Source organism: Pelodiscus sinensis, chromosome 3 (genome assembly GCF_052426305.1).
Source record: "Pelodiscus sinensis isolate ZL-2025 chromosome 3, ASM5242630v1, whole genome shotgun sequence".
Classification (NCBI taxonomy): Eukaryota; Metazoa; Chordata; order Testudines; family Trionychidae; genus Pelodiscus; species Pelodiscus sinensis.
Genome location: NC_143054.1, coordinates 81,659,458 through 81,676,979, shown reverse-complemented (window position 1 = coordinate 81,676,979; position 17,522 = coordinate 81,659,458). Strand labels below are relative to the sequence as shown.

General features: G+C 48.9%; 1 long non-coding RNA gene across 3 annotated transcripts in view; it reads right to left on the bottom strand.

The window, feature by feature from the left end:
• The window catches only part of LOC142827854 (uncharacterized), a 45,121-nt gene that overhangs the window by 18,500 nt on the left and 9,099 nt on the right, over window positions 1-17,522 (bottom strand). For all 3 annotated transcript variants that reach the window (XR_012902629.2, XR_012902628.2, XR_012902626.2), the window contains one exon: window positions 11,937-12,035. This is a non-coding gene — a long non-coding RNA (uncharacterized LOC142827854). The remainder of the gene's footprint in view (window positions 1-11,936; window positions 12,036-17,522) is intronic.

Here is a 17,522-nt window from a genome sequence, read left to right as displayed (position 1 = left end):
GGCTGGTTTCTGGCCAGACACGAAGCACAAGGGGCTCCAGAGCACATGGCTGCAGCCGGTGTAGGGGCAGGCCAGGCAGCGGTGTTCCCTCTAAGCTGTGTGACAGCACAGCTTCACAGGTGATTAATCAGCCCTGCCCAATCAGAGGATCAGGGCTCTGTGCATGGAGCTGATTGATAGGGCAGGGCTGATTAATCACCTGCGAAGCTATGCTGATGAGCAGCTAAGAGGGAGCACTGGCTGACAGGGAGGCTGATTCAGGAACGGGCTACTGGTGAATAAGTCCCTTGGCCAGATCCTGCCTCTGGCATCCCTGCCCCTCTCTTCCCCAACCCTTTGCCCCCCACTCCACATACCCGAATCCTCTGCCTCCCTCCTGTACCCATCTCCTCTCCCTGATCTGGCACCCTAATCCCCTACGCCAGATCACAATCCCTTCCTGCCCTAATCCACAACCCAAATTCCTGCATCCCCTCCTGTATTCCAATTACCTGCCCTACGTCACAATCCAACCCCCTGCATCCCAGTCCAGTGCCCCAGGGCACAATTGCCTCCTTTACCTAAACTCCCTTCCTTACCCCAAACTCTCTTCTGCACCCAACCTTCATCCCAGCACCTCCTCCGTTAATATCATGGAAGAATATGGCCCTCAACCACTTTCCAAATTCTTGAAGTGGCCCCCATCAAAAATTATTGTCCACCACTTCAAAGTGCTCATGCAAAATCAGTGGACACTTTTGACCTTAATTGCTCAGTGTCTCACTTCCCCATTTAAAGTGTGGTTAATAATACCCCCTCACCTCAGAGTAGTGTTGTGAAGATTAATTAAATATCTGTGAAACACTCAGATACTAAAATGATGTGGGCCATAAACAGACCTATGAAGAAATTACCACAGTGAACAATTAGGAGAAAACAAAATATTGTAAGTAAGGCAGGCCATGTCTACACTACACAGAAGATTGATACTGCCCCAGTGATCTTCCAGCATTTAATTTAGCAGGTCTAGTGAAGACCTGGTAATTCAAACAGAGAGGGCTCCCCTGTCAGCACTCGTATGGCTTCTCATGAAGAGTAAGGGAAGTCAAAGGGAGTAGTTGCTTCTGTCGCCCTCCCGCTGTATAGAGAGTGCGAAAAAACGATTTAAGATACGTCAACTCCAGCTATGTAACGTCGGCCTTCCCCTTTAGTGTAGATCTGGCCTAAGAGAGCACTGTCTGTTCTGTGAACTGAAGAAGGTAGTAGGTCCTGTGGAAAAAATGGTACAGGGTGAAACTTTCTAGTCCGGCACCCTCAGGACCTGACCAGTGCCAAACCAGAGAATTTGCCAAACCATGAGAGGTCAATATTGTCTAGCAGTGTTCCCAACATTTCCACTGTGTACTGGCCTCTTAGAAGACATTTAGGGGTAAATTAGATTTAAATAACAGCACAGAACACTGAGAACCAGGATTGATGGCTTTAAAGAAACTTTATAAGACTGTGGCCACACCTATGATAAGTGGACATTCTGCTAATTAAAATTGTATGGAACCACAGATGTTGTCGGACTAGAGAGGTTCAACCTGTATGTGATCATATAATGTGTCATAATGTATATGCATAAGGGGGCCAAATCATGGTTACACAAAACTTAATTCTGGTACAAGATGAATCTCTTTAGTCCAGAACTATGGTCTGGCATGATTTTAGTTAGCTAGACGCCCACTCTTCATGGATTTGGCCAAGTTTCCCATGGTTCAATAAAGGGTGCCAAATTAGATTCAACCTGTATTTTGTAACTTGAATGCTTGACTTTGCAACCTTGATAAAATTCTTTAACAAGTTATTTTGTGTATATTATACATTAAAATCAAATAGGACAAAACTAACCAACAATTTATTTTAGTTAACATTTTGCATGGAGAACTTTATAACACTAGTTGGACAAAAAGTACTAAGTTTACTGAGTTGCTGTGCCCTCTCTGTACCCCTTAATTGTCCCCCACCCTATCAGAATTTAAGAAAAAAGGTTACTACCAGATGGTGCCCTTACTGGTATTTTAACAGTTACTGCTATTTCCTTTCTCAGTTGGGTGGAAATTATTTCTTAAATAAACCATTTAACATAAAAAATTAATAGCTTGTTACTGAAAGCTAAATCCACATAAGGCCTCTATATACGACCCTGAAACTGGGAAACATGGATTGTTTAGAATGTTCCTCTGAAATAGCCTATCTTGTTTAAATTGATTTCTAAAATATATATTACTAAAAATGAACCCATCTGTTTCTGAGTTTTTCTATGCAGATAACAATTCTGTGGAAGGGAGAGGAAGTTGGAATTAGGGAACTGACCAAATCACAGTTTTGGCAGAGGTGATGGATAGCTTTGTTTACTAGTCATGGAAACGGATACTAGAAGTTCTACAAAGTTGCAGCAGGAACATTTACTATTTAGATATTTAATTGCACACAAACAATAATTAAATTGAGATGGGAATTTTTTGGCAAGATACATAATCTCTATTTTTATAAATAAAGTAAACACAAAGAAAGTGTGCAGTGATTATAGGAGAGGATATTACTGTACACAATAAATGAAACATGATCTGCCTATTGCGATGTATGTAAAGCCTCCAAAGAACAGTCACCACAGCAGCTGTCTTTAGAGAATAATAAAGAAAAAACACGAAGTGTGGGAAAGGTATTGTCTTATCTTATAAAACATATGGTCGTTTACCCATTATTCTCTAAACACAGAAACGGTTTCTGCCATGACAGTTCCTGTTTCAAATGTCCACACCTAATGCCTGATTTCACAACAATATGTTTTTGCACAACAAGGTTACAGCAGACAAGACCAAGACTTCATTTGATTTACTGACAGATTCTGTTCTGTTTCCTTTTAAAGATAAAGAATGTGTTCAAAGTTGCCTGAGTGTGAGAATGTGATCACTTCTTGGAAAGCTCCCTTTACTCTGGGAACCAGTTAAGAAGCTATTTCTAACTTTTATATTACAGTACAGCCCTTCCCTATTCTTGCCTGTGGATGAGTACCAGTAGTATAATTCTGAAAGCTGTATCTATATATAATCTTTTTTGCCAATAAGATAACTGAGAGGATGCACAAGGTCGCTAAAGACAGAAATGGGAGAAGAACAATGTAACAGATAAAGCTTCACTTAATTGTACTGCTTTCAGAATCAATGTTTACTGTGTGCGCTTGATTACAATATCTGCTGCTACAACTGCTAGACAACATTCTCTTTTTACAGCTCGGAACAGCTGCCAAGCTCCATCCAACATACCTTCTTTTCCACTCTACAACTATTTATACCTTCCAAGATAGGTGTTTGCAAAGAATGAGATTTTTTATTAATGTTGCATTGCAAGGATGTTAAATTTAGATGAATCAATAACTGAATAGTCTATGTAATTTGCATTGACTATTCGATTAGTCTATAAGGGTGCCTACACCTTTGAAATGTAGCAGGAGCCCTGACAGCTCTTGCTACATTTCAAAAGCGGAAGCACCACAGGGAGCACAGCTAGTGGGGCACTCAAGCAGTCCCCTGCTGGCCTGTGCTCCCTGCTTTTGAAATGTACAAGAGCCCAGAGAGGGCTCTTGTACATTTCAAAAGCAAAGTGCCACTGGGAGCATGGGGCCAGTGAGGTCCCCAACTGTCCCCAGGCTCCCCGCAGCACTTCTGCTTTTGAAATGTAGCAAGAGCCCTGGGGTGAACCAGCTTTTAAGCTGTCGGCAGAGGGATGTAAATTAGATGTATTGAAAATGCAAATGAAGCCGGGATTTAAATATCCCATGCTTCATTTGCATAATGGTGGTCGCTGCTTTGTTCCAAAACAGGGCTTTTCGAAAAGAAAAAAACAAACAAACCCGGCAGTTTAGATGGGACATTTTCGACAGATCTTTGTACAGGATCTTTCAAAATGAGGCATTTCTGTAGTGGAGTCTGTAGACCCAGGCTCTGAGATTTACTGCAGTGAGGGTTTGGGTTTTTTGCTTTTGCACTGTATATGTACCCTTACCGTCTCAAAGATATTTCACTAAACAATCATTGTCACTCTCTAGCAGGTTATTAGTTTGGAAAAACTCAAGAAGAGCTAAGGAGGTACTATAAAATGATAAACAAATGTGGTACCTATGTTCAAAAGAGATAAGGATAACTTGTATTGCCAATTATTATTATTTCTATTGTGGTAACATCCAAAGGCCCCTTAGAGGATCAATAACTAGGGCCCTACCAAATTCATGGTCCATTATGGTCAATTTCACTGCCATAGGCTTTGAAAATTGGTAAATTTTATGTTTTCAGCTGTTTAAACCAGAAATTTCATAGTATTTATTGTGGAGTCCTGACTCTAAAGGAGATTATGTGTTGGGGGCGGGGGGACGAAAGGGGCATGGCATGTTGCAAACCTGCTGTAGGGAGGTCATGGGATTGTCACCCTCACTTCTGTACTGCCTTCAGAGTTGCATTCTGGATACAATAAGAGAATGTTACTCACTTTGGTGCAGTAATGACGATTCTTCGAGATGTGTGTCCCCATGGGTGTTCCACTGTTAGTGTCGGGTCATACCGGTGCCACAGCTTGGAGTTTTCGTGAGCATGTGTAGCACGTGCTTTGGGCCGTTTGTGCCCTTTTGATCTCTCACGCGGTCCAGCTCTCGCCAGTTCCTCGAATCCACCCCAGTATCTGATAGATATAATGGTAGAATCTGGAGCAGGGTGGGTAGTGAAGCACCTGGGGGGGACACATCTTGAAGAACTGTCATTACTGCACCAAGGTGAGTAACTTCTTCTTCGAGTAGTGTCCCCGTGGGTGCTCCACTGTTGGCGAGTATGTAGCAGTAGTCAAGAGTAGTGGAAGATCAGCCTCAGATTCACGGTTTAACTACTGTCAATAAGACTGTGGAGGACACACTGGTATCTTTTGCTTGAGCTTGTATATAGCGCAGTGTTTCATAAACGTGTCGTTGGTGGGCCATGTAGCCACCCTGCTTATGTCATTAAGTGGAACCCCACGGAGAAAGGCTGTAGATGTTGTCATTGCTCTTGTCGAGTACGCTCTTAATGCCTGAGGCAGTGGTTCATTCCATAGGGCATAACACATAGTTTGTGTGATGCATGAAACTATAAGTTTGGAAATTCATTGCAATGATAGAGGTTGCCTTTCAGTATGTTTGGTTGTGGAAATGAATAAATGATCTGATTTACGAAAAGACTGAGTTCTATGTAAAATGCAAGGTCCCTGCAAGGGTCTAGCAAATGAAACATCGCATCTCTTGTCGTTTGGTGTGATCTAGGGTAGAAAGTACAATTGGTTCATTTAGGTGAAAGTCGGAACATACTTTAGGAATGAAGGAAAGATGAGAACATAGTACCACATTATCTCTGTTGAAAATGGTATATGGCAGAATTGCCAATAGGACTGCCAACTCACTCACTCTGTGGGCAGAAATAATCACCAATAGGAAGACTACCTTTGTGACATCAAAAGTGAACAGGTGGCTAAGAGTTCAAAGGGGGCATGGGTAAGACTGTCCAGCACTATTTCTAAACTTTACTGTCGTGGTGGTGGTCTGCATGGTGGATACATGTTGACAAGACCTTTTATGAACCTTCTTGTAATGGGATGTGCGACAAATGAAAATCCTTCTATCGGTTGATGGAAGGAAGTAATGCCAGGCAAATGCACTTTTATTGATGCAAGGGCCAATCCAGAGTCCTTAAGTGACAGGATGCAGTCTAGGATTTTTTGTAAGGATACTGTTCTTGGGTCTAGATTTTGGTTAGAACACCAGGAAAGGAACCTACACTATTTCTGTAGGTAAGTGGATCAGGTAGACTGTTTCCTACTGTGTAATAGGACCTCTGGGTACGTCTACACTACAGCGCTAATTCGAACTAACTTAGTTCAAATTAGTTAATTCGAACTAAGCTAATTCGAACTAACGCATCCAGACTAAAAAACTAGTTCAAATTAGCGTTTTGCTAATTCGAACTAGCATGTCCATACAGAGTGGACCCTGAACCGGGGTTAAGGATGGCTGGAAGCAGTGCCGGCAGGGCATCAGATGAGGACTTAGAGCGTGGAGCTGCTGTCTCAGGCTAGCCGAGGGCTGTGCTTAAAGGGACCCGACTCCCACCCCGGACAGACAGTTCTCAGGGGTGCCCCGCTTGCAAAGCAGTCCTGGCTTGGATTGCCCGGAGTACCCACACTGGGCACATCACAGCACTCGGCCATCAGACCGGCTGCACTTGCCGCAGGCTGCCATATGGGGAGAAGGGGCAATTGGGGGGGCTGCAGGAGAGGTTCCACCCCCAGAAGCCCGCAGAGCCAGCCCAGTCCTTCCCATCGGGGGCTTGTACCCCATTCCTCCCTCACCTCCTTCCACTTATCCCTCCCTAGCCCCCCTTCCTGATGTACAAAATAAAGGACAATTGTGTTCAAAAATAGAATCTCTCTTTATTGAACAAAACTGGGGGAGACTGGGAAAAGGAGGTGGGAGAGGGGAAGAGAGAGGGTGGGAGAGGGGAGGGCAACTACAATGATTAGGGGTTGGGAACAGGTCCCATATGAAGAGAGGCTAAAGAGACTGGGACTTTTCAGCTTAGAAAAGAGGATATGGAGGGGGGATATGATAGAGGTCTATAAAAGCACGAGTGGGGTGGAGAGGGTGCATATAGAAAAGTTCTTCATTAGTTCCCATAATAGAAGGACTAGAGGACACCAAAGGAAAGGAATGGGTACCAGGCTTCAAACTAACAACAGAAAGTTCTTCTTCACAAAGCAAATAGTCAACTTGTGGAACTCCTTGCTGCAGGAGGCTGTGAAGACTAGAACTAGAACAGAGTTTAAAGAGAAGTGAGATCAATTCATGGAGGTTGGGTCCATGGAGTGGTATTAGCCAGGGGGTAGGAGTGGTGTCCCTGCCCGAAGTTTGTGGAAGGCTGGAGAGGGATGGCACGAGACAAATGGCTTGGTCACTGTCTTTGGTCCATCCCCTCCAGGGTCCCTAGGGTTGGCCGCTGTCGGCAGACAGGCTACTGGGCTAGATGGACCTTTGGTCTGACCCAGTACGGCCATTCTAAGCTCAGAGCTCAGGGTTGGGGGGGTCTCAGTTGACCACCTTGATTTTCATGCAAACCCGCTCCTGGGTGGCCAGGCTGGCAGCTCTCCGGCCCTAGACAGCCTAGCCTTTCCTGTGCCTAGTGCGGAGGTCGTGGACGAGGTCCACGATGTCTGCACTGGACCAGGCGGGTGCCCGCCTCTTGCGGTCCTGGGCAAGCTCCCGGGAACCGCCAGCCTGGTCCCGGGAAGAGGGGGAGGGCTGAGGTGCATCAGGTGGCTGGCTTGAGCCATACCAGGTGCAGGGTCTGCTGGCTGGGTGCTGGCAGGCTTGCACCTGGCACGGGCACCGTAGCCAGCCCGTGCCCCTTTAAGGGGTCCGGGGCCGGGACGGGGGCAATAGAGTTTCCCTGGTGTTGGCCAGAGTGGCCACCAGGGAAAGCTGGGGAGGACTAGCCTCCCACTAGTTCGAATTAAGGGGCTACACAGCCCTTAATTCGAACTAGTAAGTCTGAACTAGGCTTAGTCCTCGTACAATGAGGTTTACCTAGTTCGAACTAAGCGCTCCGCTAGTTCAAATTAAGTTCGAACTAGCGGAGCGCTAGTGTAGCGCCTATCAAAGTTAATTTGAACTAACGGACGTTAGTTCGAATTAACTTTGTAGTGTAGACATACCCTCTTCTACTTAGTCATAATCATTGTAGTTCTGCCTGGTAGAACCAACAAGGAGCCATGCTGTTAGGCATAGGACATGTGGTTGTGGGTGGAATAAGGTTCTTGTGTTCTGAGTCAAGAGACTGTGCTGAATCGGCAGGTGGTAGGGAGGCAGAGGAGACATCCAATACAGGCAAGGAAACCATATCTGCCATGGCCATAAAGGTGCTATGAGGATCACTGTGGCTTTGTCTGTGCGGATCTTCTCCAGCACTTCGGGAATGAGTGGAGTAGGAGGAATGCATACAAGACAGAACCTTCCCAAGTGAAGAGAAGGACATCTTCTAGAGATTCCAGGCCAATGCCCGCTCTTGAATAGTAACAATGACATTTCTTGTTTTTGTAGGAAGCAAACAGATCCATCTCTGGGAAGCCCCATCACTGAAAGATGGATTGGAAAATCTGAGGATGCAGCTCCCATTCGTGGTCCAGGGTGAAGTGTCTGCTGAGAGCTGCTATGTTGTTTACTGCTGGTAAGTATGAGACTACAAGGGTGACTTTGTTCTGTATGCAACAGTTCCATAACCGAACTGCTTTGGCACATAGAGCACATAGAGTATGGGATGGAGTGTCCCCTTGCCGGTTTATATAGTACATTGTTGTTATGTTGTCGGTCAATATTCTGACAGTCTTGCCTTGAATGTATATCGCAAAATGCTTGCATGCACTGAACACAACTATGAGCTCCAATAAATGGATGTGAAAAATGGTCTTTCGAGTGGTCCATTGGCTTTGAATTGACAAGGTATTCATGTGGGCTTCCCATCCAATGAGTGACGCATCGGTAGTTATGTGAACAGAGGGTTGATCCCGGTGGTCCGGCCTGCCCACTAGAAGGCTGTGTGGTTTGGTCCACCACGTGAGGGATCGTACCACATGTGGTGGAAGGGATACAAGCTTGTGTACCTGTCATTTTTGATGGGTGTAAACAGAAGCAATCCAATGCTGAAGACAACGAAAGTGCAAGCGTGTATAATTGACCATGTGGGTTGTAGCAGCCGTATGACCCATCAGTTTAAGGCATGTGAGTATTGGAACTGTGGGGCTGATGGTGAGAGTAGTCACGAGATCTTGGATTGTGTCAAACCTTTGCAATGGTAGGTATGCTCTTGCTGCTACCGAATCCAGCTGAGCACCTATAAACTCTAGAGACTGTCGGCAGAAGAGTAGACTTTTGTATATTGAGTATGAGGCCCAGGAGTTCGAATGTTTATCTGGTTGTTGCCATCATTCGTTGTGTCTCTGCCTCTGATGGGCCTTTCACCAAACAATCGTCCAGATAAGGAAAAATAACGACTGCCTGCCTGTGCAGATATGCTGCAACAACAGCTAGAGTCTTCGAAAATACTCTGGATGCAGAAGAAAGGTCAAATGATAGCATGTGCTATTGATAATGATCTGTTCCCCTCATGAAGCACAGGAATTGTCTGTGTGCAGGGTGAATAGTTATATGAAAATAGGCATCCTGGAGGTCGAAGGCTGCAAACCAGTCTCCCTTTTCTAGTGCTGGTATTAATGACACTAGGGTAACCATTTTGAACCGCTGTTTTCGGAGATAGTGGCTCAGTCTGCAGAGCTCTAAGATAGGCCTCCATCTTCCCCTTTTCTTTGGGGTGAGAAAATAATATGAATAAAACCCCTTGCCCTGGAAGTCTTTGGGTACAATCTCTACCGCTCCCAGGTCGAGTAGGCGTTGTACCTCTTGCATGAGTAGATCTTTGTGAGGGGGGAGTCCCTGAAGAGGGATGAGGAGGATGAATGTGCAGAGCGTGGCGGTGAGGACGGTGCTGGAGAAAAAGTCAACGGTTCCGAATTCAGCTGCATGGGGGGATCTGACTTCTGGGTTGCTTTTCTCGATGTGAGTGGGCTCGATGGTGCATAAGGTGCCGATGCTGGCCATGTTGATTTTGAAAGGGGTGATGTGTCTGGTGCTGATGTGGCTGGTGCCGATGTTGTTACTGGCACACATGCTCACATCGGTATAGATGGTGTTGGTGGTACCGTCGTGCTTGATATGGTCGCCGGCGGTGCTGAGCTACGGACTGTTACAAACACTAGCAGCACCGATGAGGGTTTTTCCTGAGATTTTGGTTCTGAGGCCGATTTATGCCTCGATATGATGGTATCAGATGTGCCAAGTTTGTCTCCTACACTTACTCTGGCTGAAATGGCTGACTTTAGTGAACCAACCGGTGTCGCTCTTTTTTGGAGCCGGTTGTGGTGAAACGGCTTTCCTTTTCTCAGTCCTAGGAGACTGATTAGTTGAGAGAGGCTGTGATAACTCTGTTGGTTGTAATTCCTTGTCAAAAAGGATCCTTTTGAACCTCATTTCTCTGTTCTTATGCGCTCTCAGTGAGTTTGGCACAATGGATGCACGTGTGCCTTGTTGAGGCACTTAATACATTCGGCATGGCCATCCAAAGCAGACATTGAGTCTCAGCTTCTGGAGCACTTCTTAAAGCCAGGGGAACCCGGCATAACTGCTAACTAACAACTAATATTAGAGAATCTTTGTTTTGAAAAGAGAAAACAGCTACCTATTATCTAACAAACTATTCTAATTATGTTAACTGTAACGCTAATTTAGATTTTCCTAACTCCTGACAGGATTCTGTGAGGAGAGCGAGCTCATTCTGTCTGCAACCGTGGGCAACGAAGAAGGAACTGGCGAGAGCTGGACCACATGAGAGATCAAAAGGGCGTGAATGGCCCAAAACAAGTGCTACGCATGCATGGTCTAGCTGACTATTGCTCATGAAAACTCTGAGCTGCAGCGCCAGGACGACCCGACACCAACAGTGAAGCACCCACAGGGACACCACTCAAAGAAGAACTGAAGCTTCCTGAAACCGCAGGTGGTTCTAAAAGTGAAAGTGGGTCTGATCTCTCCAGTGCTGCTGGGAGCACTCCAGCTTCGGGCTTCTCACTAGTAGTCTTGATTTGCTTGGGAGGAGCAATATTTACTCTCTTTGCACAGTGGCAGAAAGCTCTGCAACCTCTGCCCCACACTCAACTGCCTAGTCCCAGACAGCTTCCTGCAGCAGGGGGAGACACCTGGAGGTGAATCAATCTGGTCTCTCGTCACCCCAAATAGCTATGCAGGAGATAGATAAGTCCTGTACTTCACTGCGTAGTCAAAGCTAGGAAGCCCCCTTTGATGGGGCGCTCCCAGCAGCACAGGGAAGATATGATCCAATTCCACAAGTCTCCATGAACTGCAGGAACCTCAGGCTGCTGCCCAGTTCCAGACAGCATCCTGCAGTAAAGGGCAGGATCCAAAGCAATTTGCAGGGAGAGGGCCAAGTCCTGTCCCTCCCCCTCCCAGTCCAGAGCTCAGAGAATCATAGAATGCTAGAACTGGAAGGGACCTCAAGAGATCATCAATTCCAGAACCCTGCTCACAGCCTAGATCATCCCTGACAGATGCCTAACCAACCTGTTCTTAAATATCTCCAGAGAAGGAGATTCCACAATCTCCCAAGGCAATTTATTCCAGTGTCTAACCACTCTGACAAAGTTTTTTTCTAATGTCCAATCTAAACCTCCCTTGCTGCAATTTAAGGGAGTTAGGAAGACCACCTTGATGGGGCACTCTTAGGAAAAAGAAGACATCAGATTTCATGGGGAAGGGCTTACTTCACGGTCCATGACACATTTTTCACGACGGTGAAATTGATAGGATCCTATCAATAACCCACTGAGTTTGTTTCTATACAAGCAAAAATGAAGGTATGATCCATGCTCCAAATATCTTTTGTCTAATTTAAATTCTTAAAAAAAAGAATGGAAACGATGAACATCTAAACAACATTTTCAGACCCAGGAATCAAAGCTTAGCTAAATCTCTTTTTTAGACACACAGATAAGGCCACTAACTTAAGCACCTAAACTTGACCTAGCTTCTTTAGGTTAGCCATGTATGAATATTTTGACCGTAGAAGATAACAGAATCCTAGATAGTTAGCAATTTGGGTTTACAAACCGATCTTATCATATGAACTTGCTTTTAAAAAAAATTATAAAATGCATGGTTAAAAGAAATGTAGATATTATATGTCATGAAACTTTATTGTGATCATTCAAATTGGCTAATTAATGTAAAATGAAAGGTGATTGAAGGACAATAGACAAGAATAATGATATACAACCTTGTAGCTATTTGTGGAATGCTACAGGCATTGGTGTGAAGCCTCGTTTCATCTGCCATCTTCGTTATTGGTCTGGAAGAAGTTATGGCGCAGACACCACTGAAAATAGTAATATAGTACAAAATATCAAAGAGTTGTTAAAAACAGACAGAAAACATGAGATTCAGCTCAGTAAAATGCAGTAAAATAATTTGTAACACTAATATTCAGTGAAAGGGATTAATCCCAAAGCCAAAATGTTGAAAACATCCTAAGGATAATAATGAACAGCAAATTACATATAAGTTTAAAAAGTGGTGTCACCAAAAAGGCCAACGCAATTTTCAGCTGCATAGTCAGGGCTTGTCTATACAGTGATTTTAGCCTGCTGTAACTAAAAGTTCCATAGTGCGCTTTGATCTATAGCAGTGTTTCCCAATGTTATTTGGCCAAGGAACCCTTTTCAGCTTTTCAGAATTTCAAGAAACGCCTAGGTTTGTCAAGCAAAAACAAAAAAAGGGGGGGGGGGAGGAGAAGCGACCCACCAAGGAGAGAGAGACCCACCAATTCATGAAAATCACATTCCTTCCCTAAGACTCCCACTTCCCTTCCATGAGTCCTCATCCGCTCTGTTCCCCTCCTCTCCATCACTTGCTAGCCCCAGCCCTTATACACTCTCACTAGGTTGAGACAGGAGCTGTGAGGTGGGAATGAGGGATTTGGGTGTGGGAAGGGGTGAGAAGTACAGGCAGTCCCCGGGTTACGTACAAGATAGGGACTGTAGGTTTGTTCTTAAGTTGAATTTGTATGTAAGTTGGAACTGGTACATATTGTAGGGGAAACTCTAGCCAAACATTTCTCCAGAGCTCAATTTTATTCTCCCACACCTCACTTCCCTCAGTCCTTTATTCTCAAGCTTTATTCTCAAGACCCTCCTTCCTGCCGACGGGGGGGGGGGGGGGGGTGTTGAAGCTGTCCAGGGGCGTCCGCGGGGCCAATGGACCCAAAGCTGGCAGGGCGGGGTGCCTCCCTCACTGTTGCCACCTCCCGCGGCACGGGGGGCACTTCCCCTGCGGCGCTCGGGGCAGCGTTGGCTGAACCGCCTGTCAGGCAGCGAGTCTCGGAACAGGACCAGGTACCTACCCAAAATAAACCCAAGGACAGGGAATAGCAACACAAGTGAGGGATATCTACAGGGTGAAAAACTGCAACGAGCATTTCTCCATTGAGTGTAGCGCTGAGGGCTGCGGATAGACATGGCTCTGGGACACCTTAAATTTCAAGCTGCTGCCTTTAAAGGCAAGCAAGGGCCTCTACTGCTGCTCTTTGTGCAGCCGTGAGGGAGCCCGGCTGGCGGTGAACAGGAAAGAGCCATGAACACAGCAATCCCCTTCCAACACCCCACCCCACCCCCAGAGGCTCCTCCACGGAGCTGTGCAGAAGCAGGGGTGGGGGGCACGGACGATCTCCCTTACACACGAAATTATTAGCATGAAAAGCGCGGAGGAAGGGGGGGGAACAGGTAAAATGTCAGCAGGAGCAGAGTTAACCCTTCGCTGCAAGCAGAGGTGCTGGGGCAGCCTTTGGAGGCGAAGCGCCGCAGCCGCCCCCCATTGCCGCCGCCGCAGCCCCGGGGAGGGCGGGAAAGGGGTGGAATGTTCCCCACGAGTGGCATGCAGCAGGCTCCCCGGCCAGGGGACTCTACGGCGCGGGGCCCCAGCGGCAACAAAAATGTCGGCGGGTGAAAAATTTAACCCGTCGCCTGCCGGCCTCGGCGCGGGGAGTTTTTTAAAGCAGCCCCAGCAGCGCTTCGCATCCCCTTCCCCCGCCCCCCTCGCAGCTGGGCTCTGGGGTTGGGGTCAAGTGTGCCCCATGCGCCACGACTGGCCACTGCAGCGCCCGGAGGCCGCAGCCTGGCGCAGGGCCGGGTGTTTAACGGCGGAGGCGGATTCCCCTTTAATCTCCCCGCCTGCCCTCCCCCTCCAGGTCTCCCTCTTACCGGCTCGCTCCTCGCCCTCCCTCTGCCTCCTCCCACGAACGGGACTCCCAGCCCAGTCCCACAATGCACCGGGCGCGCCGGGCTCCCTTAGCGCCACCTGAATGGAAATGCCACCGCCGGGGCACAGCTAGTGCGGGGTGCCTCTCCCACTGTTGCCACCTCCGGCGGCACGGGGGGAGCTTCCCCCCAGCAGACCAGGGAGACGCGGAGCGGCTTTTCTTGCCGCGGAGGACGCGGGCGGCGGGACCGCGGCACGTCTTGGCGGTCCCGCCGCCTGCATCCTCTGCGGCGAGAAAAGCTGCTCCGCATCTCCCTGGTCTGCTGGGGGGCGGGGGCGCTAGCTCCGCGTCTCCGTGGTCTGCTGGGGGGAAGCGCCCCCGCGCCACCAGAGGCGGCGACAGTGTGGGAGGCACCCCCCACTAGCTGCGTCCCCTCCCCCCCGTTCGTAACTAGGGATCCGACGTAAATCGGATTGATGTAACCCGGGGACTTCCTGTACAAGGTCTGGAAGGAAATTTGGATGCAGGAGAAGGGGCTGTTGGCTCAGGGAGGAGGCTCTAAGCTGGGGAGTGTTGGGCTCAGGTGGAAGGTTGGGGTGCTGAGCAAGCCAGGGCTTGTGGATGTGAGGGTGCAGGAGTTTGGGCTGGATATGTGAGGGACCCAGGGCAAGAAGGTTGTGAGTATGATGGGCTCAGGACACAGATTTGTGATGTGTGGATGGTGGAGGAATGTTGTGGCAGAAGACTGAGAATGTGGGGATGCAGGAGTTTGGGGATGTAAGAGGCTCAGAACAGGGGGTTCCAGTGTATGATAGGCTCAGATTTGGGGTCAGATGGTGCAGGAGTGTTATGATGCTGCAGTGAAATGGGGGCTTGTTGGCCTGGCTTCATTTTTAAATAAAATATTATGTCAAACTCAAAAGGTTTTAGCATTGTCTTTATATATGAGAGGGGTGAGGAACCTGTTTTGAGTCAAAGGTCACTGACCCACAGAAAAGTCAGTTGGGGCCACACAAGTGAGATGCAAAAACCAAAAAAAAAACCTCCTCCAAAAACCCCCAAGCCTCACTAAGGTGGTTCCAAATGTTCTGGTGGAGGTAGGGGACAGAGTGCTAGTGGGTGCTGGGGCTGGGGAGAGGGTGCTGCTGGGTGGAAGGATGCTGGCTCGGGTGGTGGGGTGCTGGGGCAAGGTGCTAGGGCAGGCAGGTGGCAGGGTGCTGGGGTCAGGGACATGGTCCTGCTGGGCACTAGGGAGACTGGCAGGGTGCTGGGACAAGGAACAGGGTGCTGCTGGGTGCTAGCGTGGATGGAAGGGTGCTGGGGCCAGGGCCAGGGTGGTGCTGAGTCCTGGGGTGTGAGGCAAGATGCTGGGGCCAGAGCGGTGCTAGGTGCCAGGGTGGATGGAAGGGTTGCCAAGGAGCGGGATAGGGATGGGGTGCAGGATCTGGGAAGGAGGTGGGGGGCGGAAGGGGTCAAGGTCTGGGTGGTAGGTAGGGTGCAAAAGCAGGCAGGATGTACGGTGTCTGGCCAGGGGGAGGGAGCAGGAGCAGACTGGGGGTAGGGTGTCTGGCTACGAGGGAGGGTGCAAATAGGGGACTTGGGTAGGAGTTGGACCTCCCTGATCTGGCATCCTCTGGACCTGACTGGTCCCAGATGAGGAATTTCTGGACTAGGGGAGGTCATTTCAGGGCTCCTGATTCCCCTTCCCCACTAGGCTTCTTTGCACCTCTATCCCCTGCAACCCAATTGAGCTGCCCACCTCTGCTGGTTCCCTGCACTTCCCCCAAAACCATCCCCCACAATCCAAGGGAGTGCAGCACCAGTTCCCTGCAGCCCCTCACAGCCCAGCTGAGCTGCCCGTCTGTTCTGTATGCCCTCCCCCATCCACCTCAGCCCAGCTGAGACCTGCACTGGTTCCCTGCATGCCTTCCCCACAGCACAGCTGAGCCCCATTTCCCTGCACCTCCCCCAAGCCTCACAAAACTGCTGAGCCAAGCACCGATTCCCTGCCTCTCCCTCCCCATGAGTCTAGCCCTGGTTCCCGGCACCTCCCTCCTCCTGCAGCCAAACTGAGCTCTGAGCACCCCCCCTCCCCCCCCACACACCCCCAGACCTCCCCACTCTGCAACCTAGCTGAGCTCAATTTCCCTGCACCTTCCCCCAAACCATGCAGACATGCTGAGCCAGTGCTGATTCCCTGCCTCTGCCTTCCTCCCTCCCCTTGGCTGTGTCTACACTGGCACAATCTTGCACCAAAGCGGCCGCTCTTGCGCAAAAATGTGCTGCCTGTCTACACTGGCCGTGTGTTCTTGCGCAAGTACACTGACATTCTCATGTATGAAATCAGGGCATCTTGTGCAAGAACTACGATGCTCCCACTCAGGAATAAGCTCTTTTGCGCAACTATTCTTGTGCAAAAGGCCAGTGTGGACAGGCAACATGAATTTCTTGTGCAAGAAAGCCCTATGGCTAAAATGGCCATCGGCACTTTCTTGGGCAAGAGAGCGTCCACATTGCCATAGATGCTCTTGTGCAAAAGCACACTAGCACATGGCAGTGTGGATGTGTTCTTGCACAAGAACTCTTGCGCAAGATGTTCTCGCGCAAGAAACAACCAGTGTAGACATAGCCTAAGAGTTCCCTCACATGAACAAAATGAATTTTGTGTTGTGCACCAGTACTGAGTTCATGTGGCTTGTTTGGATGTGCCACCCAAGTTATTAATAAATATTTTTAAACCTCTACCTTTTCCCTCTGCTGCCATGTCTCCTCCCCTTGCTCCATCAGCTCCCCTGATGCCTACTGCCCCCCCACTCCTCACCCTCCTCTGCTGTCCTGACTCCTGCTCTTCTCACTGTCCTCAGCTCTCCTGCAACTGCCCCCCTCCACCAGCCCTTCTCTCCTCCCTGTGCCCACTTCTCCAGTAGCCCCACTCTGATCATGTGAGCTACCCCTCCGCATCCCCTCTCCTAACACCTCCCTCTACAAACCTGCCCTGCGTGTCTCCTCTGATGGTGGTCTCTCCCCTGCAGGTGTCTGCCCTTCTGCTTCACCCCCAGAATCCCGTGGCACCTGCACCTTCTCTTACCCCTGCACCCTCCTGGTGCCTCCCCCTTCCCTCACTTCTCCTGCCCCCTTTGCTCCCTTTTTCCCTGATGCCCACCCCTCACCACCCTCTGCCCCCATTCCTCTGTACCCTCTCACATGACTTGCTCCATCCCGGCCTTCCTCATGCCCATCCCTTCTTTCAAGCCTTCTCCCAGCACCTCCGCTCACCCCCCTGTCCCCCAATGCCCTTACCCTCTCCCCTCCCAGAATCACCCTGTCCCCCTCCCACTGACACCTCTCCCCTCCTGCCCTTTTCCTCATTGTCTGCACTTGGCCCCCTGCCATTTGTCTCTCCTCTACCCCTGTCCCTTTGGTGCCTTCCCCTTCCCCTCCGCACAAGTACCTTCCTCTCCCAGCCCTTCCCCTTTCCCTCTGCACAGGCCCCTTCCCTCCTTCTCCCTTTCCTTCTCCCGTACCTTCTGCCTTCTACTTTGTGGGGCTGGAGTCTGTGCTCTGTCCCTGGACTCCAAACCCGCAACTCAGCCATGTGGTGCAACACAG